General features: G+C 29.9%; 1 protein-coding gene and 1 long non-coding RNA gene across 9 annotated transcripts in view; one reads left to right on the top strand and one right to left on the bottom strand.

Moving 5' to 3' along the window:
• KaiR1D (Kainate-type ionotropic glutamate receptor subunit 1D) overlaps window positions 1-23038 on the top strand; it is a 219091-nt gene that overhangs the window by 46045 nt on the left and 150008 nt on the right. The window lies entirely within an intron of this gene.
• LOC148936535 (uncharacterized) lies at window positions 1615-5722 on the bottom strand. The gene is made up of 2 exons (XR_016139442.1): window positions 4328-5722; window positions 1615-4032 (listed from the first exon to the last, which is right to left on the bottom strand). It is a non-coding gene; the product is annotated as an uncharacterized LOC148936535 (long non-coding RNA).

Below are 23038 nucleotides of genomic sequence, written 5' to 3'. Positions count from 1 at the left end.
TATATATATATATTTTAATATATTTATTATATTTATTTTAATATATTTATTATATTTTAATATATTTATTTGAAAAGCATTCACATTGTAAGATCAAATTTTAAGAATGTATTTTATATTTCGTGAAGCAGATTCATACGTACAAATGTTGAATGCGTGTATTTTAAATTGCAACATTAATTTAAATAAACTTCTATGTATTACAACGTTGCCTTTTTGAGAGTTGTGATTTGAATAATTTTCAAATAAATGTATCGCATATTTTATTCCATTCGTTACAAATTGGAACGAGATCATTTATTCGAAATTCATGTAAATGTATTTTAAAGTTATTTTAAATATAATAAATATGTTTTAAAGTTGATTATAATTCAGACAATATTGTATACATTGTGAATTTATTTAGCTTCAAATAATTTCTCATAGCAATGTTTTATTTTATATTGTACAATATTCTATAGAAGTTTTCGTTACATTTGTATCATATTGGTTTATTATTTATTAGTTTCAAATATTGTATTTATTTCAAATATTGTTTTGTTTTTTTATGATAATTTGCCTTTTTATGATTATTCTATTGAATAAGAAAAAAATCTATTCTATTCCTTCATTTATAAAAAGGCCATGTAAGACTTAGTTCTTGACACCTTCCCGCAACATTAATTGATTCTTTTGTCGCATTGTTAAATATAAGAATTTTGTCGTTATTGCTAACTTAAAATTCATATGAAAAAATATTCTTCCATCACTAAAAAGGCTTATTAAAAGGCATATGAATAGAATTTTTATGAAAAAAAAATTATTACAAAAAAATATATTTAAAAATACTAAAATACATGCATCTTTGTTATATATGCGAGTAACACATACGAAAAAATCTCTGGTATTAACTATTCGAGACAAGTCGAGATCAATAATAATGAGATTGAAGAATTTCATGTTTAAACGTTTAACAATATAACATTTCTTGCATCTTTTATCTTTTTTATAATTTTTGTGTATTATTTATTATTTAAATAAAATCACATAAAAGAATTTTTAAAAATATATAATGTAATTTTGTATAATTTTTTTTATAATTTTCTGTATGCAATGATTCAAATCTCTACAAAGAATCATTATCCATGTTCAATCTATTATTAAGTCATAAAGACATCACAAATTAATACAGTACTAATAACGGAAGAACAAATATAAATATTAAAATATTAGAAAAAAGGAAATCTTTTTTTTGAATATTTAATTTTGCAATCTCAATCTTAAAAAATAATAATAATTGTCATTAACTTGACTTGTGGAAATCACTATTTCTAAGAATCGAAAAAATCCGGAATTAATTTCGCAAAGAGAATTTTCAACAAACTGAAAAAGGCGTGATTTCGGATGGATCTTACAATAACTATTTATATTTAATATGATACAAACAGATTTTTAATATAAAATTATCATTTACAATTATCATTTCACATAACAGATACACCAATTCATAGATTATTCTTTTACAATTTATAGATTGTAATAATATCACTATTAATTTATATTATTGTGTGTGTGTGTGTGTGTGTGTGTGTGTGTGTGTGTGTGTGTGTGTGTGTGTGTGTGTGTGTGTGTGTGTGTGTGTGTGTGTGTGTGTGTGTGTGTGTGTGTGTGTGTGTGTGTGTGTGTGTGTGTGTATTAAAACTCGAATTTTTACCCACCCGAATTTTCATAATTGCTATTCGCAAATTTTAATAGTATCCCTCTCTACGAATTTTTTCATAGTTTCTCTACCTAATCGAATCTTTATTTTGTGCTGGCTAATCCAACGAGATTCCTAATCCGCAATCATTCAGTTGGGAAATGTATTCGGGAAAAGAATTCAACTAATTTAGACATCTATGTCAAAGACATAGATGACATTTTATCATTTCCCCCCATAATTACGTGCAATCACACGTATATCCAAAAATTTTTACCAATTTACACATTTTCATTAATTTTGATCAGTATATCATTGATCTTTTGTAATTCTTCAGGTCAAATTGAACCTACCTATCGTTGCTTTTGGCCATGTTGTTCCATCGTTGATCTGGCCATCGATCTATAGCCAGAGATTCTGGCCACATATAGCCAGAAATGATAGGAAGGAGTTATACTCCTTCAAATACCGGCTAATTATTAATGGCGGTATTCTTTGCTTGATTTATATGTGCATATCGATCATAAAATCGTGTTAAATGCCGTCGAAGGCCGTTCAAATATTTATAAAATATGAAATTTTTAATAATGATTTTTAAAATTAATTTATTAATACTATCGCGTTTTTGCGTAATACGTATGATTAATGTTTGATTCAAAGTAAAGAAATTCGATTATATGTTATGAATAGAATTTAAGCAAATTAAATAATAAGTTAAAAATATTGCATGAAAATAAAAAAATAAAAATAAAAATTGTAATCTACATAATTAATAATATATATTCAAATAAAAAAAATTTAAGGCCTATATTATTCGTTTGTATCATTCGCGTACGTCAAAACCATTATTTAAATCTCACCATGAATCAAATGAGAACGAATAAAAAGTTTAAAATAAATGTCATTTGACGTGAGATTCGAGCGAGATAATAAATTTCTCGCATAATCAGCATGCCAATATTACGCAATACACAATTTTACAAATTATGATATTAATATAAATTTTAAATACTAAATATTGTATATGCAGCTACATAATTTATCAAATACAATATGAGAAAAAATAAATTTAATAAAATGTAAATGAGAAAATAATAATGTAACAATGTAAATAAGAAAATCTTTGATATGTTAACAAAATTTATATTAAGTCGGAATTTAAATTAAAAATAAACTTTCAAAGATAAAACAAATGTATTTTAAATAAAAGTAAATTCATAATTTATGATTATCAATTTACATTCTTCGAAATGTAACTTTCATCTCACGTAATTGAATCTCACACCATATTAAATTTTGCTTTAACTTACGCCAAGTTATTAATATAGATGAATAGATTATACATAATTAGGATCAAATCGGCACGTTTGTTGTATAATTTATTATTACTGTTCATTAATCGTTTACTTATGTTTGTGATATATATTATTAAAAAAATATCTGTATAAATTTTATATATATATATATATATATATATATATATATATATATATATATGTATATACAGACATACACACTATACATATCTCTTTTATGCGCCGATTTAGATATTTAATCCTGATAAAATATAGGAAAGATAGGTAAAGAACATACATAATATATTCATTTATATTTATATTTATATTATTATATATAAACATAAAATATGAAGATCTTTTCGTAATTTTTGTTTCTGTTTTCATATTGAAAAATATGTATTATAAAAATATTTAAATTAAAACTTGTTTTCAAAAAATACTAATTACTTAATTGAATTTACTTTGCGTATTGGTTTTATGTCATTTCTATTATTGAGTTTTAAGAAAATCGAAAATTTAATGAATTCCATAATTAAATTCCAAATATTAATATATTTTTAAAGAAATACTTAATAAATTAAATTCTATTATTTTTAAATTATCTACATTACTTTATATGTTATATATTGTTACATAAGTATATATTTAATTTCTTAAAACAATGAAATATTTTACTCATACTTTCTTGCGAGATTGATAACTTTTAAGCAATTAATATGTCTCCCAATTAAAATGCGAAAGACAACATAAAATAATAAAACATTGACATAATGAACTCTTTCATGAGTTCTATGTGTCTATACAAGTGCATTACAATACAATGAAGCAATAAATGATATCATATCAGGATTAAATATACACCCCAAATTACTTAAGTCTATCCATTTTAGGACAACGAATCTGTGAAGACATGTTCAACTGCAATACTTTTATAATAAATACATAAAAATAATCTAATATAATTTCACAGATTTGTTATCCTAATGTAAAAAATTTATCACTCACCGATCCGATGCGCAACAGCGGAGTTAATTCTGCAACGTAGCTACAATGATTCTGTAACACAAATAAAACATACAATTATAGCGCTCTAAATAATAGATAATTTAAATATAGTAGTATCGTAATTTTTACGTATATCGAATTTATTTGTTTTACAATTAGATATTTATTGAAATAATTAATAATTAATAAATAATTTTCAAAAAAAATCTTTAATAGAAATAAGTTCATATTAAACTTTAAATTATTTTTTTTTTCAAACTAAAATAAATTTTGAATTATCGAAATTCAGTGATTCAAATAAATGAGAAAAGAAATAATTTCATCTTGACAAAAAATGTATATTTACCGCAAGGTTGCTCCGCCGGTGCCCGATGCATCTCCTAGGCCTCCTCCTCCTCTCAAGATGTCGGGTCGTCGGATGTCCTCGCAGCACAGGACACTCGCGAAAAACACTCGCGAATTATTATAATCGCGCGCAAACTAATTTTTGTTACCCGTGAAAATATCAAGTTCCGTCGGTCCAGTCAGCACCCGAGTCAGCGAGCTTTTCGGGACACACGGTAACTCTTCAAGCAAAGGCTAGGATCGAAGCGGAAGAAGACGAATCGACTGACTTGAATCCGACGTCTCTTGTTTCTTAGAAATCACATCTAAAATTGAATCAACCATCACATAGCCAACGGTTTAGGTCGAATCACCAGGGCGGATACCATACACGTGATATCAAACGTCACCCGGGCTATCGAGAAAGTTGGTAAATGTGACGAAAGAAAAGGTACCCATCTGCCTAACAATCTAGACAATCAGACAATTGGGATCCAGTCTCTCGGCACACGCATAACCGCCCGAATTAAGCTCTGATCGAGTCAGATTAAATGCGATTTGTTTAGGATTTATTAAGGAAGGGAAAATAAAATAAAAAAAAAAAAATCGTTGGCGATTAAAAATAATCGCGTGAATTAGTGCGTGAAACGCACGCGCCACATAGGAGCCCTTTCACGACTCGTGGCAATGCTGTGTCGAAAATAAGAAATCAAGAGAAGCGACGGAAACAAGTCAGCCGATTGAAATCTTGCCGATTGGGACCGAACCACTTGTCGAAGACAGAGCGTGTTCTCACTCAGCCGTTTAATGCAGTTTGCAACTGTGCGAAACATAACACATCAAGCGGGTGCGAGTGCTGGCATCACCGGCTGTGAATGTTACACGCACGTGGCGTGAGGACGTAGCCGATTATGCCTCAATGAGATCCCGTGCTCCCTCCTTGACAGTGCGACTCCCGGCACGAACTTGGTTTTTCTCAAACGAGCCCTCGCAGGACGAGAAAAAAATTTCTTAGTCCGATTACTTGTACGGCACTCCCGAAGCAAACGCGCGGCGCGACGAATTGGCTGCAGTTCGTTCATTCAATTGAATCGGCGGCGGAATGTCGGTTAAAAACCGACGATTAATGCGTGAAATGCGTTAAACAACTTTGTCACATAAGAGCCATTTCACGACTCGTGGCTATGCTGTGTAAATATATTAATGCGTGAACGCATTTGCCACATAAGAGAGCCATTGGACGACTCGTGGCTATGCTGTGTTAATACATTATTAATAACAGTAATATTACCTAAAGTTAATATTAATGTTATTAATAACGGTGCAACGGGTACTGTTAGCTTCTTCGTCTTTGGGGTTCCGTTGGGGAATCCAACGGAACTTCTCGGAATACTGAGCCCCTCTGCCACGTCAAGGCCGTACCCACGGGAGGGGTTAATGTTTAAAAAATTATGAATTTTCAAGAAATGAGTCACTTGAAATTGTATGAATGTGTACATGTGTATATTAGAGAGTCGTTATTTCGATATGCTTATAAATCATTACACATCGTTAATAAGCATTATCGTATTAGCTATAAAATAGAGCAATGTTTGATATCATTCTGTATCAAAGAAATGCGGAGCACCGGATTCTGCTACCTGTCCGTACGAATGTTAGCGAATGAATGGTAGCTTGTAAACACGTGACGCGCTATTAGCGCTCGTAAACATGTGACGTATCAGCCGCGGCGCGCAAGCACAACTCAAGCTACAACGATCTAACTATGACGAAATATTCAACAATATTACAAATAAAATTTAATTTCCGTTTACTACAATATCTTTCAATAATAGGGCATTAAATAATATAACTGACAACTTGTGGTTATGTTGTATTAATAATTATTAATATTATTAGTATTATCAAATGTTAATATTAATGTTACTTAACAATGGTGCAATGGATACTGGTTGGCATTAGGGGGGTTATTATTTACAAGAAGTTATGCATTTCAAAGAAATAAATCGCGAGATATGTATATAATCTTGTTATAGAATCGCCGTTTAGATACGCTTACGAATCGTTAATCGTGTCGGTTAATAGTCAATTACTATTACATAAGATATTATTTCATAAGATATAACAATATTTAACATTAAAGAAATACGAAGAAATATGGAGCGATGCGCTCTGCGAGACCGTACAAATGCCAGTGAGTGAATGGTAGTACGTAAACCACTCGTAAATCCGATTCGCGCTACTCGCCGTATGTACACAATGGATCTCGCTACGCAGCGCGTAAACATTTTTCATGGCTGTGCCACCACCGATCTGACGACGACGAAATATTCAATAATATTACAAATAATATCTAACTTGCTATATACACTAGAGATACTACAGCATCTTTTTAACCGCACATTAAATAACACATGTATATATTTCGTTAATTATCATTTTAAGTTGCATACGTATGCATACTTTATTAAAGAGTACTTTATTTCTATACATGTATGAATCGTAAATTAATCGTTAATAAACATTTATTATATTTATATAATATAAAAACGTTTAACAGTGAAAAAAATGTGATGAAACGCAGCGCTTTGCCATTCGCCCGTATGAACGCTATTTAGTGAATGATGGCACGCGAAGCGCTCGTAAACACGGCACGCGCTATTCGTACATACGGTGCGCGTGCGCTAAACGCGGCGCGTAAACAATTCAAGCTCTGACAGCAACAATGTGAAATATTCAATAATATTATGAATATTATTTAATCGACACGAGGCATTATAATGGATGCTGATTGTAATGTTTTAAGTATCTTCTGAATAATCTATTCATGCTTTTTGCTTTTTGTTTAATAGACTCGTTACGATTTATCAAAGATAAGTATGTAGACATTTTACATTTGTCTTATGTGTATTACAATAAACAATTGTTATAATAAACTAGCTGTCACTAGATGTACATACGTATTTCAAAATATTATGCAAATTACAATAAATTTCTTAAGTATTTAAAAGTATCTAATGTTAAAGATATTTGGATTAGACCGTTATTATAAAAATAATCATCTGTAATTATCGTGAATTTATTACTATATGTTTATCGTTTCAATTATGATAGAATAAATTATACTATACACTTTCGACGATATTTTTCGATGTGTTTATAAATCTTTATATTCCACACAAAATTTAATTAATGTACTGTAAATATATTAAGAGTCAAGTTTACATTAGATATTCCATTCATAAAAAGATATTAATTGTTGACACTTTTTCGTGATATTTGATTGATTCTTTCGCTTTGCTCGTCGTATTATGAGAATAACTGTCAAATGTTAATATTATTGTGAGGTTTTAGTGGCGAGGTTGTATAGTATACAATGTAAATATTTATATAAAAGTATATATGATGTTAAAAAATAAATGGATAGAGCGAAGCGCGTGCTTTATAATGTTTTAGTAAAAAATAAAGTTAAGTATAAGATCTGTTCTATTACTTATACATATACATTGGTTCCCGATCAATTCATCGATTAAAATTATTTTTTACATGTTACATATATGTACATGTTTATTCTCTTTTATTTAGTTTTGATATAAATTATGACAAATGAGTTACGTTATTAAAAAAGAAAAATAATATTAATGGATATTATGGTTTAAATATTATGATTAAAATTTTAGAAATTCCTGGTTTAATATTGGTGGACGTAATATAAATATTTATATTAATAGTATGTATGTGCACTATGTTGTAAAAATAACATTGTGAAATAATGTTGAAAAAATGTTGTACTATCCCGTTCTATAGAGACAAAAAAAAATTGGCTGTAATTTGCTAGAAATATTAATAAGCGCCAGCAAACAAGAACGTGGCTCTCGTATCACCGAAAGTTTTTGGTTTACTTTTTCTCTAACGAATGCAATTCAATTAATCCTTTTTAAGCGTCCGCCTTTCGCTGCCGCGCCAGAAAAGAATTTGTTTTTATTTGGTAATGGATTGAGCTCAATTTTTCTACAGTCACGTTGGGGTAAACATTTCTAATAAAGAACGAGTTTTCAGAGTTTTCAGAAATAACATGCGTTTTTAAAGCAACCGAATGCGTTTCGGTTGTCGCAATATTCCGTTCCGCGACATATTCGCCGGAAAAAGGACCGCCGGAAGACTTATCGTGGCGGAAGAACGAGGTCCTCTGCTCGAATAGTATTTTCGTGTGCGAGAAATGTCTGGAACGATATATATCTCGGGCGGTGAATAATCGTGACTCAAAAACAAGAAGAGAGGAAGCACGAGCGGGGAGATGTATTATTCGTCCAAGCGCGGTTGGCAACATAAATTACCGGAGCATTCGGCGTATGCGTGTGGCTCCGCGTACAGATGTGGAGCGGAATGCAGGACAATCCACTCTGCAGTAATCTTATCTCACGATTGTGGACGAACAAAGCGGAGGAGAGCGAACCGACGTTTACTGCAACGCGCGATCGGCGGTAGTAAAAACAGACAGTTTGCATGCGGCATGATCGGGCTGCATTGCACGGGGCTACTGACAGTGAATGACTGCGCGTTATCAGTAAGTGCAAATAGTCTACATTTCCATCGCGTGGACCAGCGATCAAAGATCCATCATATTCGATCGTGCGCATACGTGACTATGTACATACATATATTCGGCACATATGTGTCATTTATCTTCGATATTAATCTCAACGAAACCACACCTGCACCCTTTTTACAATTTTTTACCACAGTTCTGATATTACATTGAGGCTATTGACAGTGAATTACAGGATTTTTTTCTAGTCATAAATATTATTTATTGTCAATACACGTGTACATATAATAGATGCAATAAATTTAAAAAGATATAAGCTATAAATTTCTAAGGTAAAAGCCATTCAATATTATCGGAAGTGACAAAAAATGATATTAACGATTGTTAATTTTCCATCTGTGTATTAACTTTTAACAATAAATTATCACAATTATATATATATATATATATATATATATATAAATATAATTGTGATAATTTGTTATTAAAAGTTAATACACAGATGGAAAATTAACAATTATTAATATCATTTATATATATATATATATAAATAAGTTTAATTTTTATATTTGCAATCTCTAAAAACCTTTATGAACCTTTTTGATAACAATATATGATAACAATATATACAGAGTAGAGTCAAATCTGTTGCATAAAAATTCAATGGTGTAAAATTCTATAATAAATCGAAATAATACAAATCATATAGAATGTCTATAATAAAAATCGTTATATTAAATGCACGCGTTATCAATCAAGCAGATATACTTGATTAATTTTCAAAGTTTTTTTTCTTCGAAAACAAAATTATTTGATAAACATTTATTCTATTACTCCGATTTATTTTGCGTCATAGAATTATTCCTTTATCGTTTGTATCACATATTTGGTTTCATTCTGTATTTCGAATATATATCTCAAAATATTAATATAAAGAAAATTTATATTAATATTAGCAATTGTTATCATAAATAATAATAAACAGGATTTTGTTTACGTAACATTATTTACGATTTTGCGAATTGAAAATAAAGGAATTTACAATGTGGATAGAAAATAAAGGAAAGCCGATTTGGTAATCGTGAATCATGAAATAAATTACCGGGTCGCTGCGTTTGTATCGTCAATTGTGTGCATGTACTACTCCTCTCGCCTGGGCGTAGCGTAACGGAAACTCACCCGTTTTGCATGAAAATAAACTGTCCAGCAGCAAGTAGCACTATCGGCGAAGGTAAATTTTGGTCGAGCTAAAAGCGTTTAGAGATACGCCTGTTTCTATATTGCCTTAATACGTCTACTCGTTCGTACATCTACGAGTGTGAGATAAAAGTAATCAAAAGTAATCAAAAGAATTCTTTCTTTTAGAAATAGAGCGGAAAATACGGAACAAATAACTTTTGTTTATAGTCTGTCGCAAGATGCAATTATAAGTCGCAAAATAAATTATGCTAGCAAGTTGAATTTGCTCACATAAAAAAAAAAAATAAAAAGATAAAGAAAATAGAGAAAAAACAGCGACATATTTATTCTGATCTCGCATGTAAATGAGACGAAACAAACAAGAGAGAAAATTTAATAAAATGAATACAGCTATATTTGTATCTGCAGATTTTGTAAGATAAATAGAAGATAAAAAAAAAGATTAACTTTTTTAAATTAATCTTATAATTTTCTAATTCTTTGTCATGTATTTGACAAATTATATTTTGTTACTTGTTATTACTGTATACATTATTATATTTATGTTTAATTATATTTATTTTTTCTTTGTTGCTAGTATAGTAATAAAATATTATTTCGTGTCTTAATATCAGCAATTAATAAAACATTAAATTAAAATATGAATATGAATATTATTTTGACATCGTGCTCTTCTATTAGAAAATTACTTAGAAATATCAAAATTTGTATAATTAACATGAATTAGATAAAATGTTATACCTTATTGCTATTACCGCACATTTAATATTATAATAAACAATTATTATCTATCTTTTATGAAATATAATATTTTAACCTTGTATCATCACTCTATCACATTGACATCTCTCTCTCTCTCTCTCTCTCTCTCTCTCTCTCTCTCTCTCATTCATTCATTCATTTTTATTTATTAATAGTAAGCTAATAGAATTCAATCTTCGAGAAATAGTACCACAATAAGAAATGATATTTATTCTCTCGGGGATACACGCCTCTAGGTACAACTTGCTCTTCTATGAGATAAAAGGCAACTTGAGGTAAAATTACAATGGAATAGCTTGCGTCGCGCAGACCATCAAAATTAAAACCTAGTACTCCCAAAGTTACATAGAAAAAAGGAATAGTATGATGGTGGACAATCAGCAGAGAAAAGCGAAAAAAAGCGGAGAGAGAAAGAAAGAATAAAAAAGAATAATAGAAGAATACTCTACTACAGAAAACTGTGTCCAACGAATGCGGCATAAGATATAAATTGCTTGTTTGTTATGCGTTTCCTTGTTAAGCAGATGGGGGCAACGTGAAAATGTACAGCATCCATCTTATTCCGCATAAAAATAAAGCATTGAGATCAATGAACACGGGGATAGATGAGAGCGGGGACGGACAAGTGCTAGCATGTGTGGTCATGAGTTAACTGTTGAAGAACGTTTAAATAAATAACCATCGCGGTATTCTTGCGGCTACGATGTCACTTTCTTCGCCTTGCCGCATTTTGCATTGCATTGCATCATGCAATTTAGCGTGCATGAATGTTTTACGGTGATGTCACTCCAATAACGATATTCCGTTTACGTGTGAGTGTATCTAAAAACGATTTGTATTTTATAATTTAATAGTTCGATAATCGAGCTGATTTCATATAGAATAAAATATAAAAAATAACTAGATCAATTATAAATAAAAATGTTTATTTAAAACAAATTGATATTTAAATTATTCTTGCTATACACACACACACACACACACACACACACACACACACACACACACACACACACACACACACACACACACACATATATATATTATGCATGCAGTTTGCATGTTATTTTCATCCGGATCCTCTCAACACGCAGAATTCATTCTACTGTATGAAGTTATTCTTAAAAATTCCAAGTACAGTTTGAAATAATTTTTTAAAATCAAAATTTAATTTCTCTTGTCATCTATTTCTTTTAATAAAGGATTCGTAATCAGAATCACTATTGATTGTTAAACTTATTTTGTGATTGTTAATCACCGTCTCAACAAATTTCTAAGAAATAACTTATTAGTTTATATATATATATATATATATATATATATATATATATATATATATTCTTTTTAAACTAATAAGTTATTTCTTAGAAATTTGTTGAGACGGTGATTAAGTTTAAAAATCAATAGTGATTCTGGCTACCAATCCTTTGTTAAAAGAAACAGATGACAAGAGAAATTAAATTTTGATTTAAAAAAATTATTTCAAACTGTACTTGGAATTTTTAAGAATAACTTTATACAGTAGAATGAATTCTGCGTGTGTTGAGAGGATCCGGATGAAAATAACATGCAAACTTTGCAATAACGCTCGCTACGTTAAGCTTCTCCAATCCTACTCTGGTTCGACGGTGCATGTATGTAAAATAACTCGGCTTCCATCGAACCGATTTTCCATACAACTCAATGGCTAAGTGCTTAATCAAAATTTGTCAGCTATAGCCGATTCTATTTAATGCGTGATTCCATAAAATAACGAACGTGAAATCCTATAAGTCTTTTTTATTAGAATATTTGTTCGCCAAATTTTAAATGAATAAATTAATCATTATAAATAAGTAGTTCAATTTTCCCGCTGCGATTTCTATAGATTAACTGCACGTTTCGCGATTTTCATTGCAATAATTTTATTTAAATTTTTTACTACTGCGTTTTTTCTATATAACATTCACACAATATTACTATTTCTTTGTTTAAACTTGCATATTATTCATTGAAAAAATAAATAATTGTATGATATTGACATTTTAAATTAGAATATTGTACCTTATTTCGACTTTTTGTGTTTTATTTCGACTTTTTTATATCCATTACTTGCTATGCTATATGCAATACGATATATAATATTATATATTTAAATATACATTATATACACAGATATTCGATACACTGAGTCACTTTCAAATATTTACTATTAATAATGATAATATTAACCATATCGCACACAAAGTGTTAGATTTCTAATCTGCAATATTACAAAATCCGCATTTTACCTTTAATATGGTATTAAAACAATTATATCAACTAAAGATAACGTAAAGAAATAAAATTGCATTTTCTTTAAATAAAACATATGAGTTGATTCAATTACGTCGTAAAAAAACATCGAAAATATGTATTCTTTTTCAATTTTTCGATAAATTAAATAAAACTGTAAAAAATACAGAATTAAAATAAAATATAAAAATTTCAGAAAATACAGCAGTATCTCAAATAGAAATCTAGGTTTTGTAAATATAAAAGAACGTTAGATCTGTTACATTTTGCATGCACGAGTTAGTTTTATAGATGATACATATAAGAATATACAGAAAATAATTTATGTTATAAAAACATTTCTAAATTTCACATTTCTCCTCGGCATGTATAAACTATCCTGTCTTATTATTCCTTATGTATTTTATGAATTATAGAACAAAGAAATTAAAATAAAAATAGAAATAAACAATAAATGACAAAAGAAAAATAAAATAAATTAATTATTTATTGGTAAATCAAGAAAAACAGATAAGTAAGTCAAGAAATGAATAAATGACAAAATACAAAAGCACTTTTTAACAAGCCGAATTTACGATGAAAGCTTTATGTTCGACAGGATGGAAGGAAAAGAAAAAGAATGCATGAGTTGTAAAAGGGAAAGAAGGCTGTCGTAGAGAGTGAATGAGAAGCTATAGGACAAGAGAATGGTCTGTGTAGGATGGCTATTGATGCTTGAAAGGGAAGCTAAATAAGCGCGAATACCTCGCGGCGAGTGCCAAAACAACAGAGCCATTGTTCACTAATCGCCGATCTACCATCAAACGACCACAAAGAGCAGATTGCTTGAAACTTAAGAGCCAGATTACTTCGACTGAGCCAGCTACTTCGACTATCTCGTTCCTTTTTTTGACTTAACTTTATTACGTCTTAATTTGGCGTGTGGGTTTCTACCAAAACACGTATGTATAATTTTTCAAGGAAATGCGAAAATTCAGAAGACCAAGCGAAAATTGATCTATAATACAAACAAAACAATAGTTTGCTTTCGAATTATCTAGTTATACTAAACAGATTAGATTCTATTGGAAAGGGGTAAAGAGAATGGAATGTAGAATAGATAGAAAAGAGAGAAAAAGAGAGAATTTTTTGCGATCAGGAATACAACTTTACGTAACGTAGAAATGAAAATTGTACAATTACTGTAGAAACAATATCTTGGTGGAAACTTCTACGGATACAGTAATCAGCAATTACTTTCTATTTATTCGCATTGCAATTTGCTCATCACACTATTCTCATGAGGGAGCTCCAAGTAATTTAAGGATTGTAATGTGTGCAGTTGGGGAGTATTAATAATAAGAAACAGCTGCACTTCCGAATTGTTTCCGAATGATAAAGATCATGTAATAGTGGAATCACAAATGCAAATACGGTACAACGATAACGTCGTTGTAACGTTATTATTATTATTCCAGCGTCAGCCGGTCGGTATAATTTAGAGAATCAATTACAACGAAACGATTAGACTATCTCTCAACGGCAATAACATATAACGACGGCACATCTGTAACGTTACGACGGTTATTACTACGAGACGATTATGGTTGCCACGTTGCATTGCAGAGAGACATATTGTCCCGTGACAAACACGTACTGATCGTGTAATTGATACCTGTAGCAATCCTAATATCTGTTTCAGAAAATATAATACTATTTACCGGCCATAATAATCATTTAATTTATTATTAAATTAAATTAAACATGATATGATATCTAGCACAAGTTATTATTTATCATAAAAATATAAATTATATATTTTTATTTTTTTATATCAATATAAAAATAATAGATACAAGTTCCTTCATATTCGTAAAATTTATAATTACAGATAGAAAAAAATTGATTCCTAATTGTTACTTGCAACATTCTTCCGCAAAATGGTACATATTCATTCGACTTCGTTTATCAGAGAAAATTAAATTTTACTAAATATTTTATAACGTTTAATAATAATAAAATTGTAATGATTTTATCAATATTTGATCACAAATTGATCGATTAATTGAATCGTCTGGAATTGCATTCCACGCGGCAAAATTTGCGAGCAGCAGAAAATGTAGGTTACGTGAAGCATCGCGTGCCAGAGATCTCTGCCGAGAGTGACAAGCTTGGCCGGGATGTGTGGCGGTGAGTTATGCAAAATTACCCCCATGTGCGGTTTCGTGCACTTTCGCTTCGGCCACACAGTGGGAGGATGCGATTCGCATCGGGATCGACGCAAAAGAAGAACACGAGATAGATCAAAAGTGACAGAACACGGTGACGTGAGCTATGTGTCGGCGAGTCTGTTTGACCACGGCCATTCCGTTCGGCTGGCTGCATCTCAACGACCAGCACAACTTCGTGTCACCGCATTGGAATTAATGCGTCCGTTTTTCATTTTGGTTTTGATAGGAAGAGCATTCACTGTGCATGCGCGAAGCATACATATAAACTCGTTACATATTTTGTTTATGTAAATATGGGATATCCACAGATTCGCATGCATTTTAATTAATCCAGCTGGAATTTTTGTTACCGCGTTACACGATGGAATCGCGCTACAAAATTTCGTATGTAAAAAATTAGTGTTCGAAATATATCATAATAATGAAATTCTAAAATAGGAAGCGCACTCTAAAAGTTATGATTTATTAGTTCATAATTAAAAAAACATTCAACAAAACAAAATGAAGCATAATAAAACAGATAAAACGATAAAAGAACTATAAATACATGGTACTTTATCAAAATTTAAATCTTTTTACGTGTAATTTTTCTCAAATTGTTCGAGCTTTTTTTTTATGTATCTCTATATTAAGAATAATATATAATAATTTAATAAAATTTTAGATTTATAATTTAATAAAATTTTCCTGCTTTAATTGTATCATCATAATATCCGTGCGAAGATATAGCGTGATCTGTCTACATATCTAGTGGAAGGAATTAGTGAAGATCCAGAGATGCAGTCACAGTCTGTGAGCTCAGTAATCATCGATTCACATATTCAGCGGATTTACTCCCCTTGCCTGTGCCCGAATCTGTTAATAAATTACCGTAACGCCTAAGTTTCGGGGATATTGCCAAGTTCGGTATTTACCTTAATCTAAATTTTCAATGAACATACCCGGGCATCGCTAATTGCCGGAAGCTGTATATCTTGATATTCAATCAGAAGATGCCCTATATACGCGTATTATAGCCCTAATGGCACACCTACGAATATCGAATGTGCCCCACAGGCAGTAATGATATCGTACTATATGATTTTTTCCACATTGTGATTAATTACTTAAATAGTTATACTCGAAAAATTTTGGAAAAGGAGAGCTTAAGCTCTTATTATGAATTGTTATGATATTTAAACACATATGATATTTAAACATTGTAAAATTAATTAATTAATAAAAGAGAAACACTCAAATTAAGCTAGAAAAAAATATAAGTTCTTTTCAGGATTAATAAAACATATTTTGCTTTTTCAAATGAAAGAGGAAATTAATTGACAAATTTATATAATATAAAAATTGACAAATTTGCATTATTATTGCACTATCGATGAATAAACATTATTAATGGCATATACTATTATATTATTATGTATTTATATTTTTATGCATTTCGTATTTGTACGTAGTTCTTATTTTTGTTGGATTCTTAGATTTTTTTTCTTATTAGATCTCTATTAATTTGTAATAATTTGACGAATGAAGGATTTATAGGTGTAAAATTGTATTATATCAAAGTTATATAATCGATATAAAATGCAAATATATTTTCATGTAAATGGTTGCTGTTAAATATATTCTATACTATTTAAATATATTCTATATTGTTTATCTTTGATGAAACACAAACAAAAGATATTTATCACTAGAAAAGTCACTCAGTACCCAAATCATAAAGTTAATTCGTAAATCTTTATTTATGTTCGTTTAACATGTATCTATATTTATGTTAAAATATGGATCTCCAAAGAAGGAACTAGCACTAAGTACTAAACTCGTACTACTTGAACAATAAAATGCCAGAATCTAATCATGAGGTAATTTATATATTGCAATCCGCATATGTCTCTAATTATTTCAATCTTCCTTTAAAGCGTAATTGCGACGACTTTATCATATATAAACCATAAACAGGTCTTTGTTAAATATCGATGTTTTATCAATGTCTGACACTAATGAGCACATAGAACGTAATAACTTGAAAGGCATGCATTTGCATCATTAATAGCTTTAATGAGATTCGATAACGATATGACGATATACATCCAATATATCTTCGAAATATAGATCTTCGTATCTGCTCCAAACTACCGTTAATATCCGAAATATGATGCTTCGACATCAGCATGAATGAGAACATTTCCTGCGCCACATCAATAACATTCAATTTTTCGATTTCGCTATTGAGAATTATTCAATCTTAAAAAGAAATTCGTAAGAATTATTCCCAAGAAATAAATATTAAAATTAGATGGGAAGTCCCTTGAACAAGTTTTTGTAAAAGATTTTGCAAATTCTTGTCTTGAGCCTTCCTCTTGGTGAATGAAATTAACGTACAATTACGTGACACAGAAAATCACCTGAACAAGGAACTTCGATACTGCGCTTATTCCTTTAAACGCGAGGGAAATTAATAAACCGTCGGTTTATAAGTTCCGAAAATTAGCGAGGTAGTTTAATTAATGCTCTACTAAACTTCAAATCCCGCCGGATATTTTCATACTTTGTAACACGTTCTTCTCTCTTTACTAAAAAACAAGGCCTCTTCTCTCATAGTATTTTCCCTCGTCGTGTATACATCGGCATCTACTCCTTTTATTCCTCCTCTCATCCTTTTTACCTTTATATCGAGCGTGTTCTATTCAGCTTTCATCAAATTTGAAATCGTGTCATCAGGAGTGGTTGTCCTTTCTAGCGCGTATTGGGATTTATGTCAGTTATGACGATGGTGCTAATTAATCACTGGGATACTTCGCTTCTTGTTATCCTTACCATTTTACATTTTAATAGACTCTATCCATGGCTTATATTGAGTTATATTACCTATATCGAATCTAAATTAGATATGTTTGAAAGATATTCTGAATGCAAACATAAAATTTATATCTTCACGTCATCTTATATTTTACCAATTAGTACTCTGAATGTTGCAATTAATATATGCACAAGTAGCAGTTTTTATTAATTTTTACATAGTTATTACATTTAGATTTTTCTTTAAAAAAAATTGAAAAATCTTGAGAAATCAAAGCTTTTAAAAATTTTATAGTAAAAAATATTATAATCAAAGCTTTTAAATATTTTCTTTTTAAATAAAAAGAATGAAAATTTGTAGAAATTTGTAGAAATTTTGTAGAAATTTTGATACAATACAAGCTTGGTATCTAGTTGGTTAATTTCGAATTTAACATCACATTTGCATTCAAATGTTAAATGCATACTTAATATAGATTTAAAAGATTAATTTATAACTCACTTTATTATTAATTTATCTCTAGCTTCAATTTTCCTCTTCCTTCCGTTTCTCCATACCACTTTGGAAGATTATTTCCGATTATGTTTCTTTAATTAATTTCTAAAGAACGAAGAATCTTATAATTCATTCTACGGTTCTTAAAATCATTTATGTTTTACGTTTCAAATCTATGCATCTTCTCTTTCATTAATATAAATTATAAAATTACTTATTTATTATTAATAATTCTTTTTGTTACAGCAATAATAAAATTTTTAAGAATAAAATGATCTTTTGATTGAAGAATTAAGAGATAGCACAATGAAAATAAGAAAAAAAGCGATCACATAATGATTATTATTTTTCTCATTTGCTTTCATCAAATTTGAAATCGTGTCATCGGGAGCGATTGTCCTTTCTAGCGCGTCCATTGGGATTTATGTCAGTTATGACGATGGTGCTAATTAATCACTTCGAGATACTTCGCTTCTTGTTATCCTTACCATTTTAACAGACTTTATTCATGGCTTATATTGAGTCATATTACCTATATCGAATCTAAATTAGATATGTTTGAAAGATATTCTGAAAGATGCAAACATAAAATTTATTGGATAAATTTAATATTTTACTTTATTGTCTAGCTTCTTTTTACATAGATCAGATTGTACGATCATCTAATTGAATCTAAACAGGCTATGTATTGGATAAAGCGGTTTCTTTTTAAAATAATTTACAAGGTATTTCATTTTTATTTCGGTACTTACATTGTTACAGCCAGTAAAGCTAAGATGGATCGGCAGCTGCTTGATCTCGCGACTTAAATGGCGGACTCTTAGCGAGTCGCGGATATAGAAACTCACTGTTATCCGATCGCACCGAGATTTTGCCCCCGGGGGCGACGTCATTCGGAAATTGGAAAATATATCTTCCCAGCAAAAAGGTCAGCTCGATACACCGACGATGTAGCGAGGGATTTTTCCGGGAAGCTGCTTACGACCGTTACGTCTGATTTATCGCGTGTGCACCGCGCTTTACTATGGTCGAGCCGACGAAATTAAGTATCTCGCGATAAGTTCCTTCCCCCACTCGATACACTCTCGATGCTTTATTCACGATCGCCTGTTTACTATGCCGTTCTTAAAGCTTTATGGACCGTGGAACTGCTATACAGTTCCAACCGAGTAAAAATGTTCTCTACAAAGTTTAAGATTGCTCTTGAGAAAAACCGATATAAATAACGAAGGTACCTAGAAACACCGGGGAACGTGGAAATGCTTCTCCTCTCATTTCTGCTTTGAACAGCCTTAGCGATGAAATATGAATCTTTTAGCAAATGTATCTATGTAAAAAGCAATATGCTATATACCAACACAAAATGATGATAACGACATTATCGCACTCGGAAACTGTCACTTGCACATTATTAGACAATTATTAGACATACTCGTACATTGCATCATAATGATAATATATTTTTGCATCTCATAGTTGTGTGTTGTTTTTCAGTACACATAAACTAAAATTTATTAATTAGTTACAAAGAAAATTTTTATTTATGTTACGTAAGATTTACAGGAGGTATGTATCATCTCTCTTTATATTTCTTTGATATAAATTCTTATATCAATACAGACTATTTACAGATTTTTAATTGTTTAACCGTTTAGCCATGCATATCTTTGTAGTGAACTCTGAAATGGGGATTCTGCCAAAGTAAAATTTACTGGAAATTAAATAAAGGATAAAGTTTTGTAATTTGCATCCTCTGAAATTTATTTCACGATTTCTCTAGATTTTCAGATACTTATAGTTAGTGATGCCTGAGGCAGTTTTGTTGGACAAATATCAACTTTAATTAAACCAGAAATTTGTACAAAAGCAAGCGCGAAAAAATTTATAAATCTCGTACTGTAATGCATTAGATTTCAAATTTTTTTTTCGTCAAATTTTTCTCGTTTTTCAATTATATAAAAAATATAGCTGCTAAATTATTTATATAGCGGCTATTAATTATGCCGTTTGAAAAAAATTAAACGTAGACACTGTCTTTTAAGAAAATATTAAAAGAGTTCATAATTATTTTTTTTTGCTTAAAACAATAAACGGAATTTATATCACATTTACTTTAGATTTATTCAATAAAGTTTTATTGAATATATATGCGCGAAAGAGGATTATAACATTACGCGTGCTATTACAATCAGGATTTGAAGCCATTATCGGCGAATTAATTCAACATAAAGATCGTTACACAATCGAGTTATTAATTAAAATGTAGGTTACACTCGGAACAGTAAATCGCGGTGATTACAATTTACTCGATTCGTGCGAACATTCCAGATCGTTCCGTGAGAATTCTGCGCCAAGCTAACCGCATCTAAATGCACATTTAATTTTAGAAAATGCATCGCAGAGTTGTGCCGATGGTACGGTTGCAACTTGTACATTAAATGAATTCCATCCGCTAATTTTGAAACTGTTACAATGATTATCCGCGATTATAAACTTTATCTTTTGTCGATTCCGAATACGATTGGGTTCAATTTCAATTGTGTTGCGTACTTATTTGCTCTCGCTACGTTGATTCGGAAACTCTACAAAAACTCGCTTGCATAGATTGAAAAGGGATTATCGAGGTATCTCCGTTAAAATACGGAGCTACGAATGATATGGTATCGCCGTTTTGATAAATCGGGTGATACTGATAAATACAACCCACGGTGCACTATCAAAAGATGTCCATATATTTTCCAAAAATGTTTTGTAAATGTTTTCTGTATGAGTGTATAACTATTTGTGCATATTCACAATTTCATGTAAAAATTGTCATTTATTAAATAACAATTAAAGTTACAATTTAGTTGGTCTTTAAAGTTCTTAAAATAATTTCTTATTTTCTCTCTTTTCGGATTTGCTTTTAGAGTAAAAATGAGTCATTCTGTTATCTTTCTTCGATAATATATATTTTTTTTTATATCTTTTGTACAATGACGTGAAAATATTCAATGAAAGAATGATATTTTAATTTGGATTTTAATAATAGATCTAATAAAGAACCTGTAATAGCAATATAAATAAAAAAAGAAAGGAAAATAAACGAATCTGGATCGACGCGGATTAAAGATCATATATGATATTTATCCTATAACAATGTTGTAATAAAACAAAGTTGAACAAAGTTGAACTTACGCAACATTGAACGAAAGCGTAGCATATATAGAAAAGCGAATTCCCTGCAGTTTTAATAATAAACTAAACGGCAACATAGTCTCATGTAAAAAAAAGTTTGAAATTTAACAGATCAATATAGAATAATGCGCTTATAAAATTGACTTAAATAATAATAGTTTCGTTTGTATAAAACGAAAATGACAATAAAATAAAAAATAAATCTTTTTTTTTTAAATAAAAATATTAACTCCATTTTTTATAAAATCAACCTTGTAATAAAAGAAATCTTGTAATTTTTCTCACCTTTTTCTCAAGATTTTTTTTTATTGTATTCATTAACTTGTTGCTTATGTAATTATATTGAATCAATATCGACAGAAGATGTCTTTATTAGTTAACAAGATGTCAGAAAAGGTTTTCGTTTCCTACCAGAGATTTCTTTGTATCACATTGTATCACGCATAATATTATCACAATATGATTGTCATATGTTTTGATATAATTTGCATATTCTCTACTTTCTATTCTTGAGTATAGAAATAACAAAAAAAGAATATATGAACATAATTTGCGATATAATAAACGCAATAAAAATAATAATCTTAAAGCATAACGAAAGTACAATTTTTCCTTAATTAAAGATCCTTAAGAAAATTAAAGATTATAGTAAAATAAAAAAATAATATATGATTTATTATAATACATATCTAAATTCTATATCTATATTCGAGAGGTAATAATTCAACATTATTATTTGATTTATAGTAATAATTAATAATGAGCTTAACATATGTACATAATTATATATTTATACACTAAAATAATTGAGAAATACGTATTCAATTGTAATGCAATTAATTAATTCATTATTGTTAATTTCCTAATTATATGTTTTCTTCTAGCATGTTGATCTTTCGGTTGTGATAGTATAAATACACACATTTTTATAGAAAATATATTCCAACATAGATTTTCAAGAGTGGTTGGCTATACTTTCGATTATTAATAGTATCAATCGCTGTATCTTTTTAAATTATCTGTTAAGCAAATATAGCTTAAAATTTATTAAAAATTTTTTCATTTCTCGTAAACTATGATACTGCATTCGAGCACGGGTGAGAGATCACTCGAGCTGCACGATCGGCGAATTTCTTTCCAAGGACGGATAACGCGGACACTCATTGACCCGTTGGTAACAGAGCATCGCGAATGCGCTCTCATTCCCTCTTTGTCGTTACTTCGCGGTAAATCAGCGCAGGAAACGACCCATGGAGGTTCCAAGAGGTC

This window comes from Pogonomyrmex barbatus, unplaced genomic scaffold, assembly GCF_055798465.1.
Source record: "Pogonomyrmex barbatus isolate J1 unplaced genomic scaffold, ASM5579846v1 scaffold20, whole genome shotgun sequence".
Lineage (NCBI taxonomy): Eukaryota > Metazoa > Arthropoda > Insecta > Hymenoptera > Formicidae > Pogonomyrmex > Pogonomyrmex barbatus.
Note: the sequence above shows the minus strand (reverse complement) of the source record. Positions and strands in the feature narration are given on the sequence as shown.